General features: G+C 40.3%; 1 protein-coding gene across 1 annotated transcript in view; it reads right to left on the bottom strand.

Annotated features, from left to right (window-relative positions):
• AIG1 (androgen induced 1) overlaps positions 1–23,214 on the bottom strand; it is a 1,628,904-nt gene that overhangs the window by 643,468 nt on the left and 962,222 nt on the right. The gene's annotated exons all lie outside the window — the stretch shown is intronic.

The raw sequence follows: 23,214 nt of genomic DNA, 5'->3' as shown, positions 1-23,214 counted from the left end.
CAGTGCCTCATCTCTACCCAAGAGCAGGGATGATTGGGGCAACCGGGCGCATGACATTAGTAACTCCTCAGGGGAACCGTGGACACTCCGATCTCATCCGTTTCTCTCAGTTTCATTAGTCTCACATATGCAAGGACAATCAGAGGCAGAGTATAGTTCAATAAGGTTTTATTGAAGTGGCTGCGTCTGAGATAATAAGGCCTGTATTGCAATAACTAGGACAATGAAGCACAATAAGATTAAAACTGTGACAAGGAGAGTAAAACACAAAAATAACGCTACCATTGTGTCACTAAGACTGTTAAGGATAGATCCTACCTAGGCTATGTTAGAGCACAGCATGTTACACTCTAATTCTGCCCTTCAGGTTCCCCCTGGGAAGACATCATCCCTCATACCTGAACAAGAGGCCTGTAATCTACATAAGCAGCTGTAGCGAGGCAATCAGCAATCAGCATACAGTTGTGGTCATCTGGCTGGAATCTCCCTCTAATGTACATGGGTCAAAGTAGTGTTTTTATAATAAAACAGCTGGTGTTCCAAGAAAAGATCCCCATGGAAGCGTGTGTATGTTTCTGTGAACACTGGAGACAAAGCGTACCGCTTTTGCCGGCAACCTATCTTACTGCAGCCTTGAGAAAAGTGCAGAGTGAAAGAAATGTCTTGTTTAAGAACCTAGTGGTGACCTAGCCGAAGAACAGCTAGATAGAGAAATAAAACAAGACCGCAAATGTGGCTACTGTTAAAATAATATAACAAAGCTAAAATAAAACATATCTAGGTTAAAGTGCACAGCGGCAGGTCTAGTTTGCTAAAATAACTTGTATAAAATTATAGCAAAAATGGCTACACAACAAGGTCTTACATTGTCCCATATTAGGGGTGTGTTTGCAAAGAAGTTAATGTTTTTCTCTGCATTCGTATGTGTGTAAACCTGCACTTATACAGTCAGAGAAAAAACTACATGTAACAATATGCAAACAATTCAACCACTGGATAAATTACTGACTACTCTCCTTGTATAACTTGAAAGCTCTGAGCAGAATGTATGGCAACGCGACTTCTATCAGAGATGTGTGCCCAATGTCTTTTTTTATTATAATTATTATTATTTTAATTAGAAATGTTAAGAGAAGCACAAGTAGCAAATTTGCTGAGAAAGTTAATGTTAGTCTCCGACAGACCACTGCAGGCACCAATTAGCATAGTGGCCAGCTGGCCAGCTAAAATAAAACATATCTAGGTTAAAGTGCACAGTGGCAGGCCTAGTTTGCTAAAAAAACATGTATAAAATTATAGGAAACATTGCTTCACAACAAGGACTTACGGTGTCCCATATTAGGGGTGTGTTTGCAAAGAAGTTAATGTTTTTCTCTGCATTCCTATATGTGTAAACCTGCACCTATACAGTCAGAGAAAAAACTACATGTAACAATATGCAAACAATTCAACCACTGGATAAATTACTGACTACTCTCCTTGTAAAACTTGAAAGCTCTGAGCAGAACGTATGGCAATGCGACTTCTATCAGAGATGTGTGCCCAATGTATTTTTTATTATAATTATTATTATTTTTATTAGAAATGTTAAGAGAAGCACAAGTAGCAAAATTGCCGAGGAAGTTAATGTTAGCCCCAAAAGGCCACTGCAAGCACCAATTAGCATAGAGGCCAGCTGGCCTCTTGCAGGTAAGACTCGCACTCAGACCTCACTTCATAGTCACAGAACTTTGCATGGTTGGATTTTTAACCCGTATTGACAAGGTTAAAATTGTCTGTAATGTAGTAATTGACTTGAGGTTGCTGAGAAGAAGAGATATGCTTTTCCCTCTGAAGTGTGGGAGCTGCAGGTGGGTCTCCTGGAGCAATTGGAGTGCAACTGGTCCCTGTCATGCAGACCGGTTTTGCATTGTGTGCAGCCCGTGTTTCGGTGCCTCTGGTGCCCTTTTGGATGTGCACTGAAAGTTTGTCTTTCTACACAGCGCTTGCTTTCATTGAACGCTGATCTGTTGATGTTCTCACTGAGGGCTCATTACCAGACATGCACGCTGAGGGTGTGTTTGCTACGGGAAGCTGTTTATGAGTTGCCCTCAACTCTAAACTCACTGTTGGGCACACCACAGAATGCTGCTGCCTCGGCTGGAGCTCAGGCTTTGGGTCATGAATGCTCCTTGGCTTTCCTTGGCAACGAACTTCCTAATTTACCACCTGCCGAAGTGGAAGATTCCCTGTCTTCAAGTATCCCGGATTCAATTGGTGACTTAACAAATGACACTGACTTATGAAATTTGGCCTTTTCTGATGCCACAATTAACATCTCAAATTGTCCTTTTAAAACATACTCATGTGTCTTTTAACTTGTCATTATTGACGTTCACATATATATGTCTTAGGGTGATTTTTATTAACTTCAATATATATATATATAATAATAATAATTAGGCTGTGAACAACCTTTAAACCGGCAAGGGGAGGGTATTGTGTAACCATTTTTGCTATAATTTTATACATGTTATTTTAGCAAACAAGGCCTGCCGCGGTGCACTTTAATCTAGATATGTTTTATTTTAGCTTTGTTATATTATTTTAACATTAGCCACATTTGTGGTCTTGCTCATTTCTCTATCTAGTTGTTCTCGCCTAGGTCAGCACTACGTTCTTAAACAAGACATTTCTTTCACTCTGTGCTTTTCTCAAGGCTGCCGTAAGATAGGTTGCCGGCAAAAGTGGTACGCTTTCTCTCCAGTGTTCAGTTTCTTGGAACATCAGCTGTTTTAATATAAAAACACTACTTTGACCCATGTACTTTAGAGGGAGATTCCAGACAGATGACCACAACTGTATGCTGTTTGCTGATTGCCTCGCTACAGCTGCTTATATAGACTACAGGCCTCTTGCTCAGGTATGAGGGATGATGTCTTCCCAGGGGGAACCTGAAGGGCAGAATTAGAGCTTAACATGCTGTGCTCTAACATAGCCTAGGCAGGAACTACCCTTAACAATCTTAGTGACACAATGGTAGCGTTATTTTTCTGTTTTACTCTCCTTGTCACTATTTTAATCGTATTGTGCTTCACCATCCTAGTTATTGCAATACATGCCTTATTATCTCAGAAGCAGTCACTTCAATAAAACCTTATTGAACTATACTCTGCCTCTGATTGTCCTTTCATATGTGAGACTAATCTAACTGAGAGAAACGGATGAGATCTGAGTGATCACGATTCCCCTGAAGAGTCATTAATGTCATGCGCCCGGTTGCCTCAGTCATCCCTGCTCTTGGGTAGAGATGAGGCACTGCTAGTTAGCCAGAACAAAACCTGGATTAAGCCAACAGGCGTCACTTGGTGCGGGTTCAGACTAACTCTCCCGCATTACAGGTGATTCTGCCGCCCAAATCCAGTAGTCTCATTAGGATAATGAGAACCTACACGACAACCTCTGGCTACACTGTGTACGTGACTGAAAATGCCACCCTCATACTCTCTCGGATGTCAGTTTGTAATCTTCAAGTGAACTGAATCTGTGCACCTGCAAAAGTACTTACACCAGCATTGTCAAGGGTTGGACTCCATAGTCCCCCTCCCTTTGAAGACTATTATTGTTATATATTTAAGCTCTCAAGTTTCCCAGGTGCCTGTTTGTACCTCACCCAGTACATGTTTTTCTTTATATTCAGTGACTTATTGTCCTTAGTTTTAAAATGGTAACAAAAAGAATACATATCTAAATTCAAAGAAAAAAAACAGGGCCGGATGACTTGACTTTCTTATCTATGGACATTGAAAACATGAGCGCTTAGATTGACCACTATTAATGTACACAGAAAACTGTGAAAATTGCACTAAAGTTCAGTAAGGTACAGTTTTTAATGTGTATGTTAAATTAAGATTTAAAGTTTCGCCCACAAATGCACGTTTCTTTCGAAGGCTCCTAAGTATTCCACTTAGGGTCTCAATACCAGTCTTGCGGTCCAAGGACCACCAGACTTGCGGTGACGGTCGGACCGTCGCTCTCCATGCAGTCCGACCACCACATTACAACCCTAGCAGTCGGACTGCCAGGGGACCAGCGTCACCACTGGGAACATGGTTCCCAAGGGGCTGACAGCTGTCAGGCTTGTGCTCAGCCACAGAGGCGCTCAACTAAGGCTTGTGCTCAGCCACAGAGGCGCTCAACTCAGCGCCGCCATGAAGCTCACAACCCCATTTACCGCTGGCCTTTCCATGGCTTTAGCACCACCACGGAAATGCTGGCGGTAAGGCAGTGCTAGAGGCCCCCTGTTTCCCCTGGGCTGAGTTGGCGGGAAGACGTAATACAATGTTGACGCTGGTCAGCCCGGCGGGAACATTTCAATACAACCGGGATTAGGGATAGTGGATTGGGGGTGCTGGGTGGACGCCACCGAAATGGCAGTGGCATCCTCCCTGTGGCTTTGGTGCTGCCATGGTCAGACCGACAAAGTTGTGATGGCCCCCTTAGTGCGTACTAGAGGTTAACAGAAACTTAAACTACACTATTGTGCCTAATGTGTTCTGGAAATGTACTCAAGTGTATTTATTAACCTATTTTGTAGGGCCACACTTCCCTAAGAGGTCATGAGATTTCTTGATAATCATTTGGCTATTAAGCCAACACTTAGGGCCTGATTTAGAAACTAGTGGAGGAGTTACTCTGTACAACTGTGACGGATATCCCATCCGCCAAAATATAAATCCCATAGGATATAAAGGGAGTTATAGTTCGTCGGACTGAATTATGTAAATTATTTTAGTACACAATGTTTATGTCAGACACATTTTTGTGACCATTTTCTGAAACAACACCTCACCATTTGCCATTTTGTGAAAGAAATGACTGGGCAGAAACAATAACCACCTTTAAAACTGTGTTTAAGTTATATCAGGTTTCAACCAACGATACCAACCCAAAGTGAATGCACCATTTGCTAGTAATGTTCCCAAAACCTTTGGGCAGAACCTCCACAAGCATTTTAAATATAACTTCATAGCCTAACAAGTTTGCATTGTTACTAGTTAATGTGCTTTGCAATTAATTTTCCACAATTTGTCACCAAAATTCCTTTTGGAAGGAACCAGTATAAGGAACTCCACAAGGGGTGTTTGTGCCAGGCCACAAAAAAGCTTATAACAGGCTTGAAACAAACCAATGCTGGATGCCACACAGAGTGGCATGACATTGCAAGTGTCAGACAGGAGGAGAATAAGATGGATGAGGGGAGATAAGAAGAGGAAGAAAAGGAGAAAGCATGAATTTGCTAGTGTCACACTGAAGAAAAAGAGAAGGAAATGAAGGAGATGAAAAAGAAGTAGATGAAAATGGAGGACAAGGATGTAGAGGATCAGGTGAAGGATGAGTATGGAATCAAACTGCCAGTGTCAGTATGAACAATGAGAAGAATAAGAATGAGGAGGAGAAGAAGAAATAGGAGTGTGGAATCAAATAGCAGAAGGAAGAAGAGGATTAGTATAATGTGAAAAGGAAGAAAGAGGGAAGAAGAAAAAGTTAGGCATGAAAAAGAAGAAGGAAGAGGAGTGTGGTATATAAAGGAAGAATGAGAAGGTGGAAGCTGTGTGTGGCTAGAAAAAGAAGTAGAAGGAGGAGAAGAGGAGTGTGGCACGTAAATAACTAGAAAAATGGATCGGAGTAAAGGAGGAGGAGGACGATGAGAAAGCAGCAGTTTACTGGTTTAGAGTTCTCATAGTCATGGTGAAAGTATAAGAGAGCAGCTAAAATAAAATTCACAGGCAAAGAAAAGCCAGACATCTCCTTGCACATGTTATGATGGAAAAGAAGTCCCCTACATATACCAGGAATCCATCAATGAGCAAATGACCTAATAACTGACCAACAGCCTATTACCATGGAATTCCCGGTAGTCTAACAAACAATGTTTTTTTCAACGCAGGATTATGTCAGGGTGATAAGCAACTTTTAGAGGGATGTAAACTGCACAACTCTATGTTTTGATGAATACTGCTCTAATCACAAAACCTGGAGATTCTGTTTTCGGAAGCTGCAGTTAATGCCTAATCAGGCTCTTCTAAATGTGGATGATGCCGTACTCCTAGCAGGCATCCCTGGGGTCGACAGGAGTTGATAAAGGCTTTCATGTATTTTATGGAGGATTTACATTTTAAAGTGAATTTAACAATACTTTCACTCTGGGAAGTGAGAAGGGAGTAGGCAAACCTTGTAAATTTATGTTAAAATGCACTGTTTTACCAAAGGTTGATACATTCTCTTATTTCGGTGTGCTTATTGTTCAAAAGGGAAATTGGAACTGCCTCTATGTGATAAAGAATATGTTTTGAAGAAGAATATTGAGGGCATTTTTAGATTTACCACAAAATCTGGTAGTAAATCACTTAAAGAAATGTGCATGATACCTACAAGTAAATGTGTTATTGGCTGTATATGGCTCTGCTATTTGGGGATATTCAGACCCCCACATTCTACAGATAATTGAGAATTGTTTTGCAACAAGGCTGCTAGCAGTACCAAAAAGTACATCTACCTGCATCATTCACAAGGAACTGGCCCTCCCATATCTGGAAGATACCATTAGATTCAGTCCTCTACACCTATCCTATGGTAAACAATATGTAATAAACCAGAACACAGCTAAACATGGCACTTATTATGGACTGTTTAGCCCTGGACAATGTGTCTAATATTCCATGGCTGTTTGATATTAAGAACGCGTTAAAGAATATGGGAATATCTTTGAATATGACAAACCTAGGGACATCAATCATGATGTCAAAAACAGAAATGCAAACTACAGCAACATCATTAATGGAATGGGAAAGAGAGCTCATTGATTATGGCAAGGTAGCTGTAGTGCAATATGTTTTAATGATCACAACTGGAAAAAGCCAATCCTATCTGTACCAGTGACCAGCGTTTATGATTAATTTCTATTGTCTAGACTCTAGCTATACCTGATAGTCACGTAACAAAGCACACTGCAGATTGTATTTATGTGTACATTTTATGAACATCCACTCTCTAGGTTTGTTAAGCCCCTAATTCACAATTTTAGACAGAGTGGGTGTGCCCTTATTTATTTGCAGAGATCAGAAACAACAGATGTTTGTGCTGCTCTTACAGAATCCTTTAGGAAGTCTCTTCAAATAAAGAAAGTGCTTCAATTTGATTTTTAATTTGGTATGATGACATTTTAACATTTTAAAGGTTAACCTACATTGCTTTCTATATTTCTTTCTTTCTTTATTGTTTCATCCTAACTGGCCATAACAATTAAACGATTTATAGATTAAGACATTGCATCAAGATTGATAAAAGGCCTCACGTTAGTAAAACGGCTATTTTATCAATAGCCGTAAACAATTTCATTAACAATTGATTCTTTCCTTTGAACCATCACACAATACTAAAAACTCCTAAAATAGTTATGTGCTAATTTAGCAAATTTTAGAACATGTGAACTTGTGAATACTAAAAATCATAGATAAATTCTTTATCAACCAAATCTTCGATTATTTTATCACAGAGGGCTCTGATCAGCTCAATACAAATTAAATAATTCTTTAGTTATACTAAGAATACTAGCTGTGACTGCATGACATGATTATCCTGAGACTAATCAAAAGGGACTAGTGTGAAGGAAGCTCAATGATGCTAGCAGCCTAGAGTACCTTCTCTGTTAGTTCTACTTCTACCATGCTTGCAATAATGACTTGTCAGATTGGGGGGTCAGATAACAAAGTTAAGACCGAGAACAAGATAATACTATTTTACTGGACCACTTCCTACACCACTAAACCCAAAGAAGGACCTTGTTAAGAAACACTAATATACTAGTAGTGTTTTTAATGTGACGGTTTTTATGGTACCACTAAGAGTTATCAATAGATAAGTAATCTTAGTATTCACGCCTCTAAAATATATGCTGAGACAGTCATCACAATGTTTTATCATCTAATGCATCCACAAAGCTTCGGCTTCATTACGTTTCCTCACCCCATTCTTTTTGAAGAGTGGCCGCAAATACAACTTGCGGAGACAAGTCGTAAAGTGGCATAACAGGAGGGAGTGAACTAGTGACTCTTGGCCACTAGGGTACAAGGACAGCAGTCGGACCTCCCTGTTGAGTCTAAATGCCACTTTTGGTCAGTGAAGCCACTGGCAACGTGCCCATGCGAAATTTAAAATAAAGGGATCTTGTTTTTTCTGGATAAATGTTTTCAATAAAAATAGCTGGGTTATGATCCTGGTTGAATGAGAGGCAGTGTTTTAGCAAGCGGCCTTGGTGGTTATAAGTCATCAAATTTTTATGGTCCCAATAAGCCTTTGTGACCACAGCAAAGCTGGCTTTCTTAATTCTTTCAGGGTGGAACCAAAGATCTTTTAAACCAATGCTGCTCTGTATGATTTTAATTCTTCCTTGGACCAGATACGAAGCCAATATTTTATCGGTGCCAATGCGATGTAATCTTCAGTTTTTCCTATTTGCCGGTCTGTTCTTATAGCATCGATTGATGTACCAGGTCCCAGGTGGAGCAGACGTTGTATACAATTATTTTCAGTTATTTGCATTACTGGGATTTTTTTTAAATCCCCAGATATCAGAACCATAAAGTGCAGCAGCCACTGCTTTCGTTTTATAGGCCAGTAGTACCGATCTCACAGAATGGTTCCCAGTAGATTTTGCAAATCTTAACACTTAGGAATCATAAATTTTGTTTTGCCAGCATTTATTGTCAATTGTCTGGAAGCACAGAAGGACTCAAAGCACTTCAGTATGTGATGCATAGATATCTCAGTTCTTGCCAGTAACACTGCATCGTCTGCAAAGAGCAATATTGGTATGCTCTTGTTGGATAATTTCAGCACATGAAGGTTTAAATCCATCAGTGTTTGAACAACTTAATTTACATAGCAATTACATAAGGTTGGGGCAAGGACCCCCCTTGTTTAACACCTCGTTGAATTGGAATCTCTGACATATAATCATTTCTCATACTATAGCTGACCCTTGTGGTGTTGCTCGTGAGCAGTGAGATGAGTATTTACAAGATCTTTTCTGTGATACCCATTTCCTTCAGGATTTGCCCTAGTATTAATCGATCAACACTATCAAATGCTGTTTGGAGATCGACAAATAACAAGAACAGTGGGGAATTTTTTAAAGAGACGTATTTCGAACAAATCAAGTTCATCTTAAAGAGTTGGTCTATTGTACTCTGACCCCTCCTAAAGCCAGCTTGGAATGATGATATTAGATCTCCTTCTTCTATCCACTGATATAAATGAGATAGTATCAATTTGGCAAAGATTTTTCCTGCGCAATCAAGCAATGAAATTGGGCAGTAGTTGCATACCATATCCTGCAATCCTTTTTTATGTATGGGGACAATTATTGATTTTCTCCATGACAGCCGAATTTCTTCAGAGGACCAAACACTATTATATAGGTGAGTTAGTACTGGTAGCCGTGAGGCAAGGTGATTGTGATAGACGTCCGATGGAATTCTATCCGGGCCTGCTGCCTTGTACAGTTTTTGCGAGAGGATGGCTTGCACAACTTCCTTTTCACTGAATTCGTGCAATGGCGTCGCACCACAGGGTGTGCCATGGGCTTTGTTCGAGAGCTCAATCTGGGCTGTATCGGTGGAGACATTCTGATCAGCTGTTTGGTATTTGGTCACCTTAGGCCACTGGGTCGTTATCGCACATTTCTTCACTAGCGAGATTACTTCACATAAAATGTTGTTTCCCACGTTCAGCACCTGGTTTTGACCTGCCAAATCGTTGAAGCTTTTTGGTACAGAATGGTGAAATAGTCAACCCAGAGTTGTGGACTAATATTCAGTTCCAACTTTTCTGGAGGGCCTTCACAGCCCCACCTGATTATTTCCCAAAGTTGTTTTTGAGTTTCCTGCAGAAATGGCATCTAGGAGGTTTCCCCAAAGCTTGTGCAGGTATGTCTTCTTTTTATATATTAACAGTTTCTTATATGGCTGCCTACAATCAATGAATTGTTGCTTGTTGATGTTGCTCAAATGCCGATTCTTTAGGGCTTGCGATAGTACCTTTTTTAGCTTAAGACATTCCTCATCAAACCAACCTTGGTTGTCCAGTGGTGAGTTTTTACGGGACATACTCAAGCTCTCATTTATTTCTATTGATATTTGTATTAGCAGATCATTGAACTTTTGCAACAGCAAGGAGACCTCATTACCAGGTAGATCTAGGATCCTAGTAAGTGATGCTGTCCAGGTTTGACTAAAGGTGGAGAGGTGAGGATCACACTTGTCGACCCTTGCAATATTTTTCCTGTTTGGCCTCAAAGTGGTTGCTAAACAGTTTCCTTTGTAAGGAGGAGCAGATATCAAGGGGCCTGTATTAAGATGGACCATCTCCATTAGAAGTGGGTCATGATCACTTTCGATCCTATTCAAGACTTCCATGCCTAAGATATAATACAATGCTTTGATATTTATCGCGATATAGTCTATTATACTTTGCCTACTTCCAGCTTGAAAGTAGATTTCAATAATTTATCTGATTTAGTTCATCAATTTAGAGTGCGGATTCCACATTTGATTAAAGCTTCAAAGATTAGTTTGGATTTGTATGTATCTCGGCATCGCTCCATAGGAGGGTTTGGGATATTCATGTACATTACTTTGTATCTGAATTGCACATCCAAGTGGGGCATAGCAACTATTGTTCTTAAGAAATGATTGATTTGATTTTAAACATACAGACTATTTGGATTAGATGTGGTTGTATTATAATTATTTTTATATATGTATTTTCTGAGATGTTATGATAATATGTCAATGTGACTTATGCATTCTTTTATGGGTTTCAGTATAATGTATAAAAACCAAATAAAGATATCTGAATTTGAAGTAACTTCCTGCAAAATCAACAATTGAGTGGCTGTGGTGACCATTGCAGCTGGTAGCGTTTAAACATACAGACTATTTGGATTAGATGTGGTTGTAGTACAATTATTTTTATATATGTATTTTGTGAGATGTTATGATAATATGTCAATATGACTTATGTATTCTTTCATGGGTTTTGGTATATTATAAGAAAACCAAATAAAGATATCTGAAGTTGAAGTAACTTTCTGAAAAATCAACAACTGAGTAGCTGTGGTGACCATTGGACCTTGTGGCGTGACGTGAATGAGCTTGCTTCTGGTTCCAGTGTCATTGCCTGTGTCATCAGGTTTTGCGGGGGCTGGTGGAGCCTGTGGGGTGGCAGAGTCCCTGGAGTTGTAGCGCAGGGTGGCGTGGGCCGCAAGACACAAGCCGTGAGTGGTGAGCGGAAAGGACACGGAAAGGAGGCACTGCTGAGTGGAGGCACCGCAAAGAGGCTTGGATCTTCTTCACTGTAAGCCCTGTAAGTTAATCACAAGCCTGCAAGCCTTACTCCCTGCTATATTATGGCCCTCTTGACAACCGGGGGATGGGGAGCTGTTTGTAAGCTGCTGGGCGGGTGCCTGTTGGGAGGCCTTTGGCGGCAGTAGGGCAGCACCAGTTGGCTCCAGGCGGTACCAGGAGGCATTTAGTGGCACAAGGCAGTGCTTGGAGGAAAGCAGGTAGGGGCCCCTCCAGCTGTTTACCATGAAGCCTCACTAGTCAGCAGTTTGGACCCCGCAGTGGCACCCGGACCAGCACCTTGTGAGTGAGAGGCAGGAGGTATTGAGGCCAGGGTTGGAGGAGGTGAGGTAAGGCTTAGAGTCACAGGTCACCTCAGGTGGGGCAGAAGCAACTGGCAGTAGGCCAGTTCAGCTTACTCCCCTGGGGGTGGGTCCTTTGTCAGTCATGTCTGTAGGTGCCAGCCTGAAGGCAAGGCTTTGGAGGGCTCGGGCGCCTGCCGCTTAAAGTTCTTCTCCAATTTGTGCATCATGGTGCTGGGGTTGGCAGAGCACCCTGGAGGAGTGTAAAGGTAGGGTGAGGCTAGCGTATGACCCTTGCTGCAACAAAACTATTTTCTGAGTGCATCGAGGTGCAGTGAGTAGCGGCGCCATTTGGAGGAAGGTGGTGGTTACGCTAGGATAGTATGTAGCACACCGTGTGTAATACTCCGCAACCTGCAGCATGTGTTGGAAAGTTTTGGTTTTGAAGAGGAACTTTGTTGTAAGGCCCCTTTCTGAGGTGGTGATAGCGGGATTTCTCGGTGAATAATTAGGCCTTTGTGGAAGTTGGTATTAAGGCCCCCAGTAGTAATTCACTGAAAAAGAGGTGTTTCTCCCAAAAGGATAAGGTATGACAGCTAAGAAGCTTCGCTCAGGGAGCTGGTTTTCTCAAGTGCCTGTAAAAGACCAGAGCTAACCTCTAATGAATAAGTCTGCGCACTTGAATGCGGTGAAAGGTTTTAAAGCAATTTCGACCTTTTTTGTTAAAAGAGAAGTTTAGGCAAATAAAGGGGTCTTGAGGGAGAATCGGCAGGAATTACTTATAAATCCCCAGTACGACATGGGGCTGAAACATCAGCAATTTTATTTAGTAGTGGCAGTAATACAAAGGAGCAACTGGTACAGTTAATTCCTTCAGCAATGGAAAGTGTCTCTTTGGTTGAAGATTTCACTCTCCTGGACATTCATCTTGCTACAGTGCCCAATTCGCCCCACTCTGTCTCTTTACCACCAAGTTCTATACATGTTGCAGCAGGAAATAAGATGCAATATTCGATGGTTTCCCCGCCTAGACTACAGTTGTTTAGAAGTACACCTACTGGAAGGCATTCAGTCAACTTGGGGATGTCCAATACGCCAGATCTTTATCGCTTGCTAAATATCTTCTGACATCCCATGGAAGAAAGGGATTTGTCATCCAATACTTTTAAGTACTTAGAGAGAGAATCTTATCTTCGATTTTGGCTTTGATGGAGAAGTCAGTAAATAACTCTGATCAAATCCTGAATGCAATCATGGCCTTAACTGAACACCTGGTTATGGCCAAAAGGACCCTAGTTGAAAAATATACTTCCCCAGTGGTTAAAGGTTGTGAAGGTTTGCCTGTGCGGTTTCTGAGTAAGTGTGCTACTAAAAAGGGTCAGGGAGAAATAGAGGCTCTTATTTCCTTGGGCAAGGATTCTAGTACTCAAACAGGCTCACCTTTGTGTGGGCTGCAGGAGAGAGGGAGTCATGATGTATTTGGGCTGGATTAATCTTACTCCTTGAAGTACTTTTTTCAGTTGAGAGAAGAAGAGTTACAGCCCTTAACTATGCCCCACGAAAATAAACCAGAGAGGGAAAAATTTTTCCCTATCTTTCGAGATAAGGAGGATTCAGATGAACGAGAAAAGATGGTTACACCTGCTAAGAATAAGAGCCTAAATGGGCATAAGTCTTCAAGGATGAGGAAACTCTGCCGTATTAATAAAAGAAGGCCAAGCAAACTCCGTTTTGAAGTGAACTCTGCTACAACCTCTCCTCTAAAGGCTAGTCTGACTCAAAACATAGTAGCAGCAGAGAGGGTCAGGCAATTAGAAAGGGTAAGCTCCCTTCCTTTGGTATTGCCTCTTGTGGCTCCACTGGGGAGTTCACCAACCATGCATAGGAGAAATGGCCGGTTTGTAGTAGCTTTTGGTTAGACAGCAATGTCCCCTTCTTATTCTTGAAACCCCCTAGCTGAACCTATTTGTTTCTAAGGTGGGAGATAATGTAATTTATGATACAAGTAAGTAGGGGCTATTAAGGGATGTCTCACCAGTCAATCAGGCACCAACCACCAGATCATTAGAATGTCTAAATATTTTTGATCAGGAAACCTTGAATAGGTCTTTTTTACTGGGCTGTTTTGCCGAAATCCTTGGTCTTAAAATGATTCATAGTAGTGACCCCTCTTTGGTTCAATTCATCAACCACGGTCAGAATGGAAGAGCCAGAGTTGACTTTAAATCAAAAGTAATATCTAATCTGGTGCTTTTGAATAGTGACAAACTGCATTGCCGTGGTATTGATGTTCTCCTTGACCCGAAGGAATTGGTATCTGAAGTTTTCCATAATACGGTTGCTAACCCAGTTGTTTATCACTTTTCCTCTAATTTCCTAGCAATTCTGCCTTCTGAGAGGGAATATGGCAGGATGGTCTCTTTGCTCCATGGGAGTCGAATAGAGGTAGATCCCCTCTCATCCATGAAGGAAGATGTTCCAAGTTTGAGATGGGTGGCAGAGGTGCTTAACTTTAAACAGTCACAGGGTTAAGGGCTGATATTTATTCCTAGTGCTGGCCTTAGCTTAACCTCTTGGAATGCAGCGGGTCTATTGTCTGATAATCATAAAAAAACATTTCTGAAAGGTTTAGAGGCTGATATACTTTTATACTGGAAACATGGTGTGTAAATAATTGGGCTACAAAAGGTTATCTTGTGTTAGGTGCACCAGCTTTCCAGGTCAGGAGGGGTCACACAAAAGGGCTATAGTAACCCTGCTTAGTACCAATATTAGTTGGGACTATCATTAATTTCTTCTCATTTTAATTCATGCAGTGAAAATAGAGCCAAATAGGGACCAGAAGGGCAGGGATTCTTTCCTGCTTTTAAACGCTTATATTACGCCTGACTTTAAGTACTCCTCCCAACTGAAGGTCATGTTTGAATTTATTTCTTCTATTATGGTAGAAGAAGATTGTGGAAATGTGGTTTTGGTAGGGGATTTGAATGTCAAAGTTTCCAGTCATACCTTAAGGAGTTTTGCAAATGAAGCCAAAGAAGAGGCTTTCAAAATTCCCCAGGCGGTGTTTCTGGTCAGTGGTAGAGTAAACAAAAGAGGTTTAATCTTGCTGGAAGGCCTAAGGTCAAACCAACTTCTGGTAGTAAATGGTAGATCTGAAAATTAATCTCCAGCAAAGATTACCTATTTGTTTCACACTGGTGGGTTCATTATAGATTATATAATTACTTCTTTTACTTTTTGTAATAGATCGCCCAATATGGAAGTGCTTGAGGATAAGTGCTTGAGGATATCCTTATTTTTTTGTAGGTTAGCTTTTCTGAGGTAGGCCTCTAGAATTTCAAAACTGAATTGGTGGAATTTAAAAGAACTGATGGCAGAATGTGCTGGAACGCCAAAGCATATGTAAAAATGAAAGAAATGCTTATGGTACTAATAGAGAATCAGCAGCTTCATGTGGACCCCTTGGTGAGACATGGAGAGTGTATAAAATCTATGATTACAGATTGTTTGTTTAAATATAATAATCTAACCTCCAATAGTAGACCATGTTTGGATCCAGTGAGTTGCTTGAATAGAGAAATAAATAAATTAGTAAGAGCACAATTTTTAGAGAAATCCCTTGAGCAAAGTAAATTAACTGCCCGCCTTAAGCGGAAAAGAAATAGGCTCAAATATACCCTACGAAAGGAAAAAGAAGACAGCGATTGGGTTTCGTTAAAAGAGGCAGCCACCAATAGGGATGCTAAAAAAAATTGGGAAAATATTGCAGATGGCCGTGGGATCAGAACTAGGTCATTGCCAGTTCCTATAAAAGAAAAAGTATGGAGAGAGTATCTTGAAGACCTGTATTTTATAAATTCAGGTACACCTCCATTTCCGCCAGTTACCGATTCTTCACCTAGTTGCTATGCCCCCTCTGTGAATGAGATTGTAGGGCTCAGTAAGAGAATGAGAGCCTCAGGGGCCATGGGCCCAGATCAAATTCCAATGCCTCTCCTTAAAAAAGGAGCCGGTGTTACGGGCTTCTTTTTTTATTTCCTCTTTTTTCCTATTGCTATTAGAATAGGGTTACTCCCCCTTCTTGGTCAGGTAGCGTATTAATTCCCCTTTATACAAAGGGCTCCAGACTAATTCCAGGTAACTATCGACAAATTGCTTTATTAGATGTGATGGGGAAAGTCTTTGCTAAGAGTTTATTGGAGGCATCTTACTGACTGGGTGGTGAAATGTAATATTCTCCCCTTTGAGCAAGCGGGCTTCCGAGTAAAGCATTGACTTTAGATAATATCTGCATGTTGAAACTCATTGTGGAAAAGTACACAGTGATAAAGGGGGGTGGGGTCAATGTCTACGTGGCATTCATTGATGTCTCTACCATCTTTGATAAGATGGATCGGCCAGTGCTTTGGAAAAAACTGCAGAAATTATGAATTCCCGAAACCCTTTTATCTCTAATAACTGCTCTGTATTTGGCCACATGGTGCCAGGTGCTTCTAGGAGGTGATTGTGGTTTATCTGAGGTGATTCCAACACAAAATGGGCTGAAGCAAGGGTGCCTGTTGGCCCCTTTACTATTTTCCCTGTATGTGTCTGCTTTACTGCACTGTTTGGCAGCTAGTAGAGGAGATGCTTCAAAGATAGGTGGACGCCCCGTACCGTGTTTGATGTATATGGATGACATTATAATTATGGATTTACCTCTACGGAGTTGAAGGAAAGATTGTCATCCCTTCAACTGTAATGTTTCCAAGAGTAAAATCTTAATAATGAAAAGCAGAAAGTGCTATAATTTGGCTTGGGATCTAGGCGAGAAAAAATTGGAGATAATTAAATCTTACCCCTATTTAGGAAAAGTGGTTTCACGTAACGTACGGGATGTGGCACATATTGATAGTTGCTCACAGAAGGACTCCTCACATGCCAATGGTATACACACCTTTTATAAAGCAACGGGGCAACACCATTTTATGCACTTGCTCTCTGTTTTTTTGCAAAAGCCCCCTACTTTATTGTATGCCATGGAATCTGTTAATCAGGATAGATGGGGCTTTCTAGAACAAATGGAGGGGCACATTCTAAGTAAGATATGTGGGTTTAATACAGTTGTCCTGATACCAGCAATTAGGCTGGAATTCGGACTGGCTAGCTCCTATGTACAAGGCCTGGCCAGACGGTTTGTTGGGTCTTTCAGTTGAAGAATAGTGAAAAGGAATCCATGCAAATCTTCACGATCTGTGCGTATTTTGAATCAGAGCCTGTTAAATATTGGTTTTTATGAGATATTGCCCTGGTGTTGAGATATTTATGCCTGCAGGAAGAGATTATAATCACCCTTTCCCATTTAGAATTGACATTTTTGTTAAAAAACATCACTAGTTCTGTTAGACTGCAGAGAGACAGTATGCATTGTGAGAGTAAAAAAAGGTTACAGGTGTTAACCAGGGACAGAGGGCTGAAAGTGGCCAAGGTGTATTTGTTTTGGAACCTGGAACATGGTATTTATCACTTTATGGCTTTATTTTGAATGAATTTGCTTCCTTTCAATGATTTAATTGCAAATTGGTCTTCGCATAGAGAAATGGGGGAAACATGTCATTTTTGTGATTTTGGATGTCATGATCTCAATCATGTACTTTTTGTCTGCCCGGTTCTGCGACCTCTACGATGTTATTTACGCCCAATGTTCTTACAATATAGGCTATCCTCTTTTGAGATGGCGTGAGAGTTTCTGTTTTTCCCTAAGAATGTTGTAATTTTCATGAGAATTTTTTAATTTGTTAAGGGATTTATGAATTTATATTAATGCATTCTTCTACACTGTTAAGGGAATTATAAATGGATGCAATCCTATTGCTAGGAGGGGGTTCCCATGTTGACATTTAGGGTGTGTCGTTGGACTTGGGGAGATTTTTATGTGAAGATTATGGGCATGAGAGTCTCTCTTCTCCGAAGATTGTGGTATTTGCAAAAGAACATTCATTATTTAGGGATTTATGGATTTATATTAATGTATTTTTTGCAGCTATTGGGGGGGTCCACATTGATGCCTCTTATAGGTAATTTGTACGCGAACCTATAAATTTTTTGGGTGTGCTTTGAGTGTATATTGAGGGATATGTTGTTTGCTGCTAGGAGGGGGGATTTCTTTGTTTACATCCGTGGTGTGTGGCTGGTGTAAGGGGAGCCCATCATGGGAAATTATGGGAGTGTGTACAGAATTTATATTACCTTCCATGGTGCACTTTTATTCTCTCTGAACCATGTATTTGTTTTTCCAGGGATCTGACGTGTCATAACCTGAACGAGGAGTTTTTAATAGTTGATATTTGTTGGAGAGCTGAGGGGTGGTTGGTTTTATCAATTTTTGTATTCTCCTGATGTTTTATTGTGGGTGTTATTGAATTTCATGATTATTTTGGCTATTGAATTTGATGCTTTGAATTATGTGGACCTCAATGAGGTCCAAATCATGAGTAAAGATTGAATCAAATTGAATTTACTGTCTAATCTCACCACTATAAATCGACTTAAAAATCCTTACCAATATGTCTGCAGTTAGTGTCCTTCACTATATCCTACTAATGTTATTCCCTGGCCAAGTGGTCTTCATAGTGCTCAGAGCCTCACTGAATCATCAAGTATATCCTACAAAAAATACTCAAGTGGGAGGCTTCTCTGCCTTAATTGTCATTGATGCAGAAAAGGCCTCCGATAAAGTGTACTGGCCCACATTACTATATGTACTAAAGTGTCCGTCCTCAACAATAACTTTGTTCTTGAATGAACATAGGCCTGAGAGAAGAAACTAATATTGCAGGGATACCAACAAACAGTTAACATCTGCTATTGACAGTTGGCATCCACCTGAAACCTTTCACAACACTGCCTTTGATGAAACAATCTGTACCATAGTGGGTGAGTGATTCAAAATATGGCCGACTACTACATCAACAGTGATCTCATGCACTGGAAACAATGAGATGATAAGGTTTTCGTGGCCTTTGCTCTCTGAAAACTCAGCTTGTTCTCCACAAACAGTATTTCTGGCGATACTACCTGCTTACACAATGCATTAATCATAGGTTGATGAAACAGGGAATAATCACCTCCAAAGAATTACTACATACATAAATGCTTGATAACCTCTGGAACTGAGATGTATTCTTTTTCAAGAACCTAGTATTCCAACAGCTGAATATGGATAAATCCTTTGAAACCATGATGCAAAAGGGGAAGCAAGAGGCGGCTCTACATTTACCTGAACTTTTTTTTAAGTCATTCAATCATGGGTGCTGGGGCCAAGGGGCAAAGAAATTAGATTCATTGTATACCATGTTCTCCTAAGGGTGTGTTGGTGCCCTGTGAATATCCACAAAATTGAATCTCAAGGTTTACTTTTAAGCAGAAGTCCCAAAGAGCCACTTATTCTAGGGCAATTTCTAAACACCAAGGCCCTTATTTATACTTTTTTTAGTGCCGTTTTTGCGTCATTGTTTGAAGCAAAAGTGGCGCAAACTTTCAAAATACAATTGTATTTTTAAAGTTTGCTCCGCTTTTGCATCAAAAAATGCCCATATTTATACTTTTTTTAGCGCCGCTTTTGCGTCATTTTTTGATGCAAAAGTGGCGCAAACTTTCAAAATACATTTGTATTTTGAAAGTTTTCTCCGCTTTTGCGTCAAAAAATGACACAAATGCGGCGCTAAAAAAGTATAAATATGGGCCCAAGTGCCCAAGAGTCCTTTCATTGGTTATGGCCTGCATTTGATGGCTGCCCTCTTCCATATTTTAAACTTCCTTCTGAATGCTGTCCTCTCTAAAGTGAAATGATGGTCGACTACCAACCTTTGGAATATTATGGCAAGGATGTATGTAGTGATATATATCATAATCTTTTACACAACCCATGACTTACTAATTATTATTGCGTAATTTCATGATATATAATACAAGCTCTAAAGAGAAAACACTTTGGTATAACACTCATGTTGCATTTAACCAAGTTGGTCCCTTCCTGACTGCAACATTTCAATTTGTTCCTGCTATTCTTAAAATGGGATTGGGCTCAAGAAGCACCTGTTCTTCAATGATTGCTCACATTTTCTGATGTGACTAACTTCAGAGGTAGAGGTGGGTGGGAACTGTTTGGAACGACGTACCCATTGCATAAAAATAATTAATATACTTTTAATAAAAAAAAAGATTATTTTGTATGGACTAATTATGACTTTGCTCTAGCAAAACAAAACTTCAACACTAAACTTTTTTGGGGATTCACAAAGCAACGCATATTGGTATTTGTGTTGGTTTGTGTGGCACAGTGATGCAAAACACTGCTTTGTATTACTTTGCGTCAAGGGGGAGTTACATGGGTGCTACATGGGCGTACCTATGCTTTCTGGTGCTAAATCCTCTTCTGAAAGATCAGTAGAAAAGGTTTAGGGCCAAAAATTAAAGCCACGGAAAAGTAGGCATTACAGAGAAATGTTTTTATACCTTCTTGCTTTTCCGTATTTGTAAGTGTGCTGCACTGTACAGCATTCATACAATGTAGGAAAAGCATTTCCGCTTGTCTAGGCATCTTATTTTGTACAGGAAGGATACCCTTTCTGTACAAAACCAATGCTAGACTCACGCACACACCCTAGCACTAAGGTACTAAGGTGTGTGCATGGTGGACAACAGCTGAAATCAGCGCTGGTGCTAGGGAGAGGGAAGGACAGTGCCATGTCTATGTGAATACGGCTTTTGGCTGCTGCGTGGCGTTGGGTGACAGCTTTCAGAGTATGGGCCTACATGTCCTTAATTTTGATCTAACAAGTGGGTAAAAGGGTTGTGCTATGTGAAACAGAACTGCAGAGCAAGTGACTTTCAAACGTACTTACATAGGAACAAGGCTTCTAAAAATACATTTTTTTAAAATTCTTGTAGATATTAAGATACAAAGCACAATTTGTTGGGAAGCCAGAGTTTTTGTTTAGCAGCATAACAAAGATGTCTACAGCAGATCATACACTAAAACATCAGCATCATTTCAAATAAGCACCCTGCCAGAGCCGCGGACTGGTGTGGGTAGAGAAGAGCACAGGGACAACAAAAACATAAAGAAATAGCAGGCCGGGAATCATCTATTCGCTGAGAATAATGAGGGCAGTATTGATTCGGCTGTAATTGCAGCTACTTTTACATCAATGCATTAACATTTTCAAAAATACACGAAAAACATTTGGATATTCTTTGGAAGCACGTTTGGGTGTGTCAGCCCTTCTGACATCCCCTTTTGTGTTGAAGTGCTGACAGCACAATTCAAGTAGAGTCCCTCCCTACGCGCTTTAAACTTGATGCTTTACTTTTTGAATACATAAGTTAAACCTCTTATTTAAAATAAAATATTTAGATTGTTCTTTGAAGAGTTTTCTGTTAGACTCAGGACTGCAGGAGAGCGGAAGTTGACAACTTGGAAGACTTGGAGTCTAAGTCAGAGGTGTTTTTAAGGCACTAACCAAAAAATTAGCCCCTTCTCCCTCGGTGAGATTTAGAACACCATATGAGTGAAACTCGATCCTTCCTGGCAGAAGTCATCTTTCCAAACATCCATCCGCACACCCATGTTTTTTCATCCTTCCGTCCTTTCACAATGGCGCATCCTTCCTTTCCCCCTTCAACCCATCCAGTCATCCTTCCATCCATCCTTTCACCATTAATCAATCAATTCTTCTAACCATCCATCTAGCAATATGTTCATCCTTCCTTACAAATGTCTCTACACCCATGCATCTGTTATTTCACCTTTTACTTTTACATTTATTCAGTCAATTCATTCACTCATTCGTCATCTCATCCTTCAGTCCATCTTTCATCACCCATCTTTTATCCATCAATCCTTTCATCTTCATCTTTCAATTCATCCATTCACATTTCCATCTTATCACAAATCCATAGTTACATCCATCTATCCATCTTTTTACCATTCTTTCTGTCCTTCACTCTTCCATACATTCATCGTTCCTTCTTTAATGTCACAATTTCTCTCTTCTGTAATTTCTTGCTTTTTTACCACTTGTCTTTCCATTTTAACCGTTTCTTCCTTACTTGTATCCCTCCTTTCATCCTTTCATCGATGATTAATTCTTACTTCTTCTTAGCATTCCTTTCACTCTCTCCAACTGACCCTTCATTCCTTCCCTTTCCCCCCATTTTTCTCCCCATCTTTTTTCTGTTACCTAATTTCCATTGTTTACCTTTCTCTTTCACTTTGTTTGCTTTTCCCTCTAATCTTTCTTCTCCTCTAGTGTTTTCTCTTTCTACCACTTGGCCGCCCTTGGGCCCAACCCTAGGTTCTGCCATAGTTTTCACATGCAGTGCTACTAGGTACGTTTGTCTGCACACATTCAGGCAAGGGAGGCCCATAAATACTCTCCCAGTGTTTGATAGCACGTCCAGTCTTTATAAATTACTTGTACTTGGACAAGCCGGAGGTCGGTGAACCTTTTAACCGAGTTGGGTTCTCCTCATCCAAAAATAGTCGGATCCCTCAAAACAATAATCAATAACCATTATAATCAATACCCAATACTCAATTAATAGATCAAACAACACATTAAGAATCAATAACAATCAGTATTTTGACGCACCATGACCTTTCAGTCATGAATAACCACACCAGTTTATTAAAAGTTAATGAATTTATTTCCCTAAATTAACAAAGCTAGCACAATATAAGTAGGTCTCAAAATCCAATGATATACATATACGAACATTACTAGCTGTCCATAGCGATGGAAGAAACGCAATCTACGCAAAATCTGGATTATAATGCATTCTGTTATACCAATGCAAATCACTAATATAAGCAACTGAATTTGACTAATTTCATACATCGGTCAGCATAACAAGATTTCAATTTAGCATGGTGCATCAAGTGAATACCTCAACTAACCTCTAATTAACATTGGCATGTGGGGCTTCATGCAAAACGTATTTAGTTAACACAAATTTAGAAAACTCCTAGCTTGGGCCCTATCAAAATAAGCAGTTGGTACCTAGGATGAAAACACAATGCATAATACAATTATCCTTTCATAATTACCAAATACAATCAGCATTCAAGAAAAGTCTTCGTCCTTCAGGTACCGGTTCGATCAGCATGGGGCAGATTTCAAAGGGGCAAAGTTAAAACAAAGTTTCCTTGCAGCAGCAAGGAGAGTGGGGCAAAAGTCACTGCATGGACAGGACGGGGGCAAAATTAAAGTTAAAGTCTCTAGGGCGAGAATTCTTTAAAGTCTCTTTCTCTGCGACAGAGAAAAGGCATCAAAGGGTTCGTTCTAAAATGGCGCCTTGAATCAGGCTTCAAAATGGCATCGTAGAAAATGGCTGACTTCTCTTTGTCCGGTGGGATTAAGTCAGAAACGTTGCAAATTCTTCAGGGTCTTCCATTGGAGGGTTCATAGGGTGGCTTTCTTTTGACCAATGAATAGAGTCTTTCTCCTAGTACTCATTTATGCATAAGGCGTCCTTGGAGCCTT

Source organism: Pleurodeles waltl, chromosome 5 (genome assembly GCF_031143425.1).
Source record: "Pleurodeles waltl isolate 20211129_DDA chromosome 5, aPleWal1.hap1.20221129, whole genome shotgun sequence".
NCBI classification, from domain to species: Eukaryota; Metazoa; Chordata; class Amphibia; order Caudata; family Salamandridae; genus Pleurodeles; species Pleurodeles waltl.
This window is presented reverse-complemented; position numbering and strand designations above follow the sequence as displayed.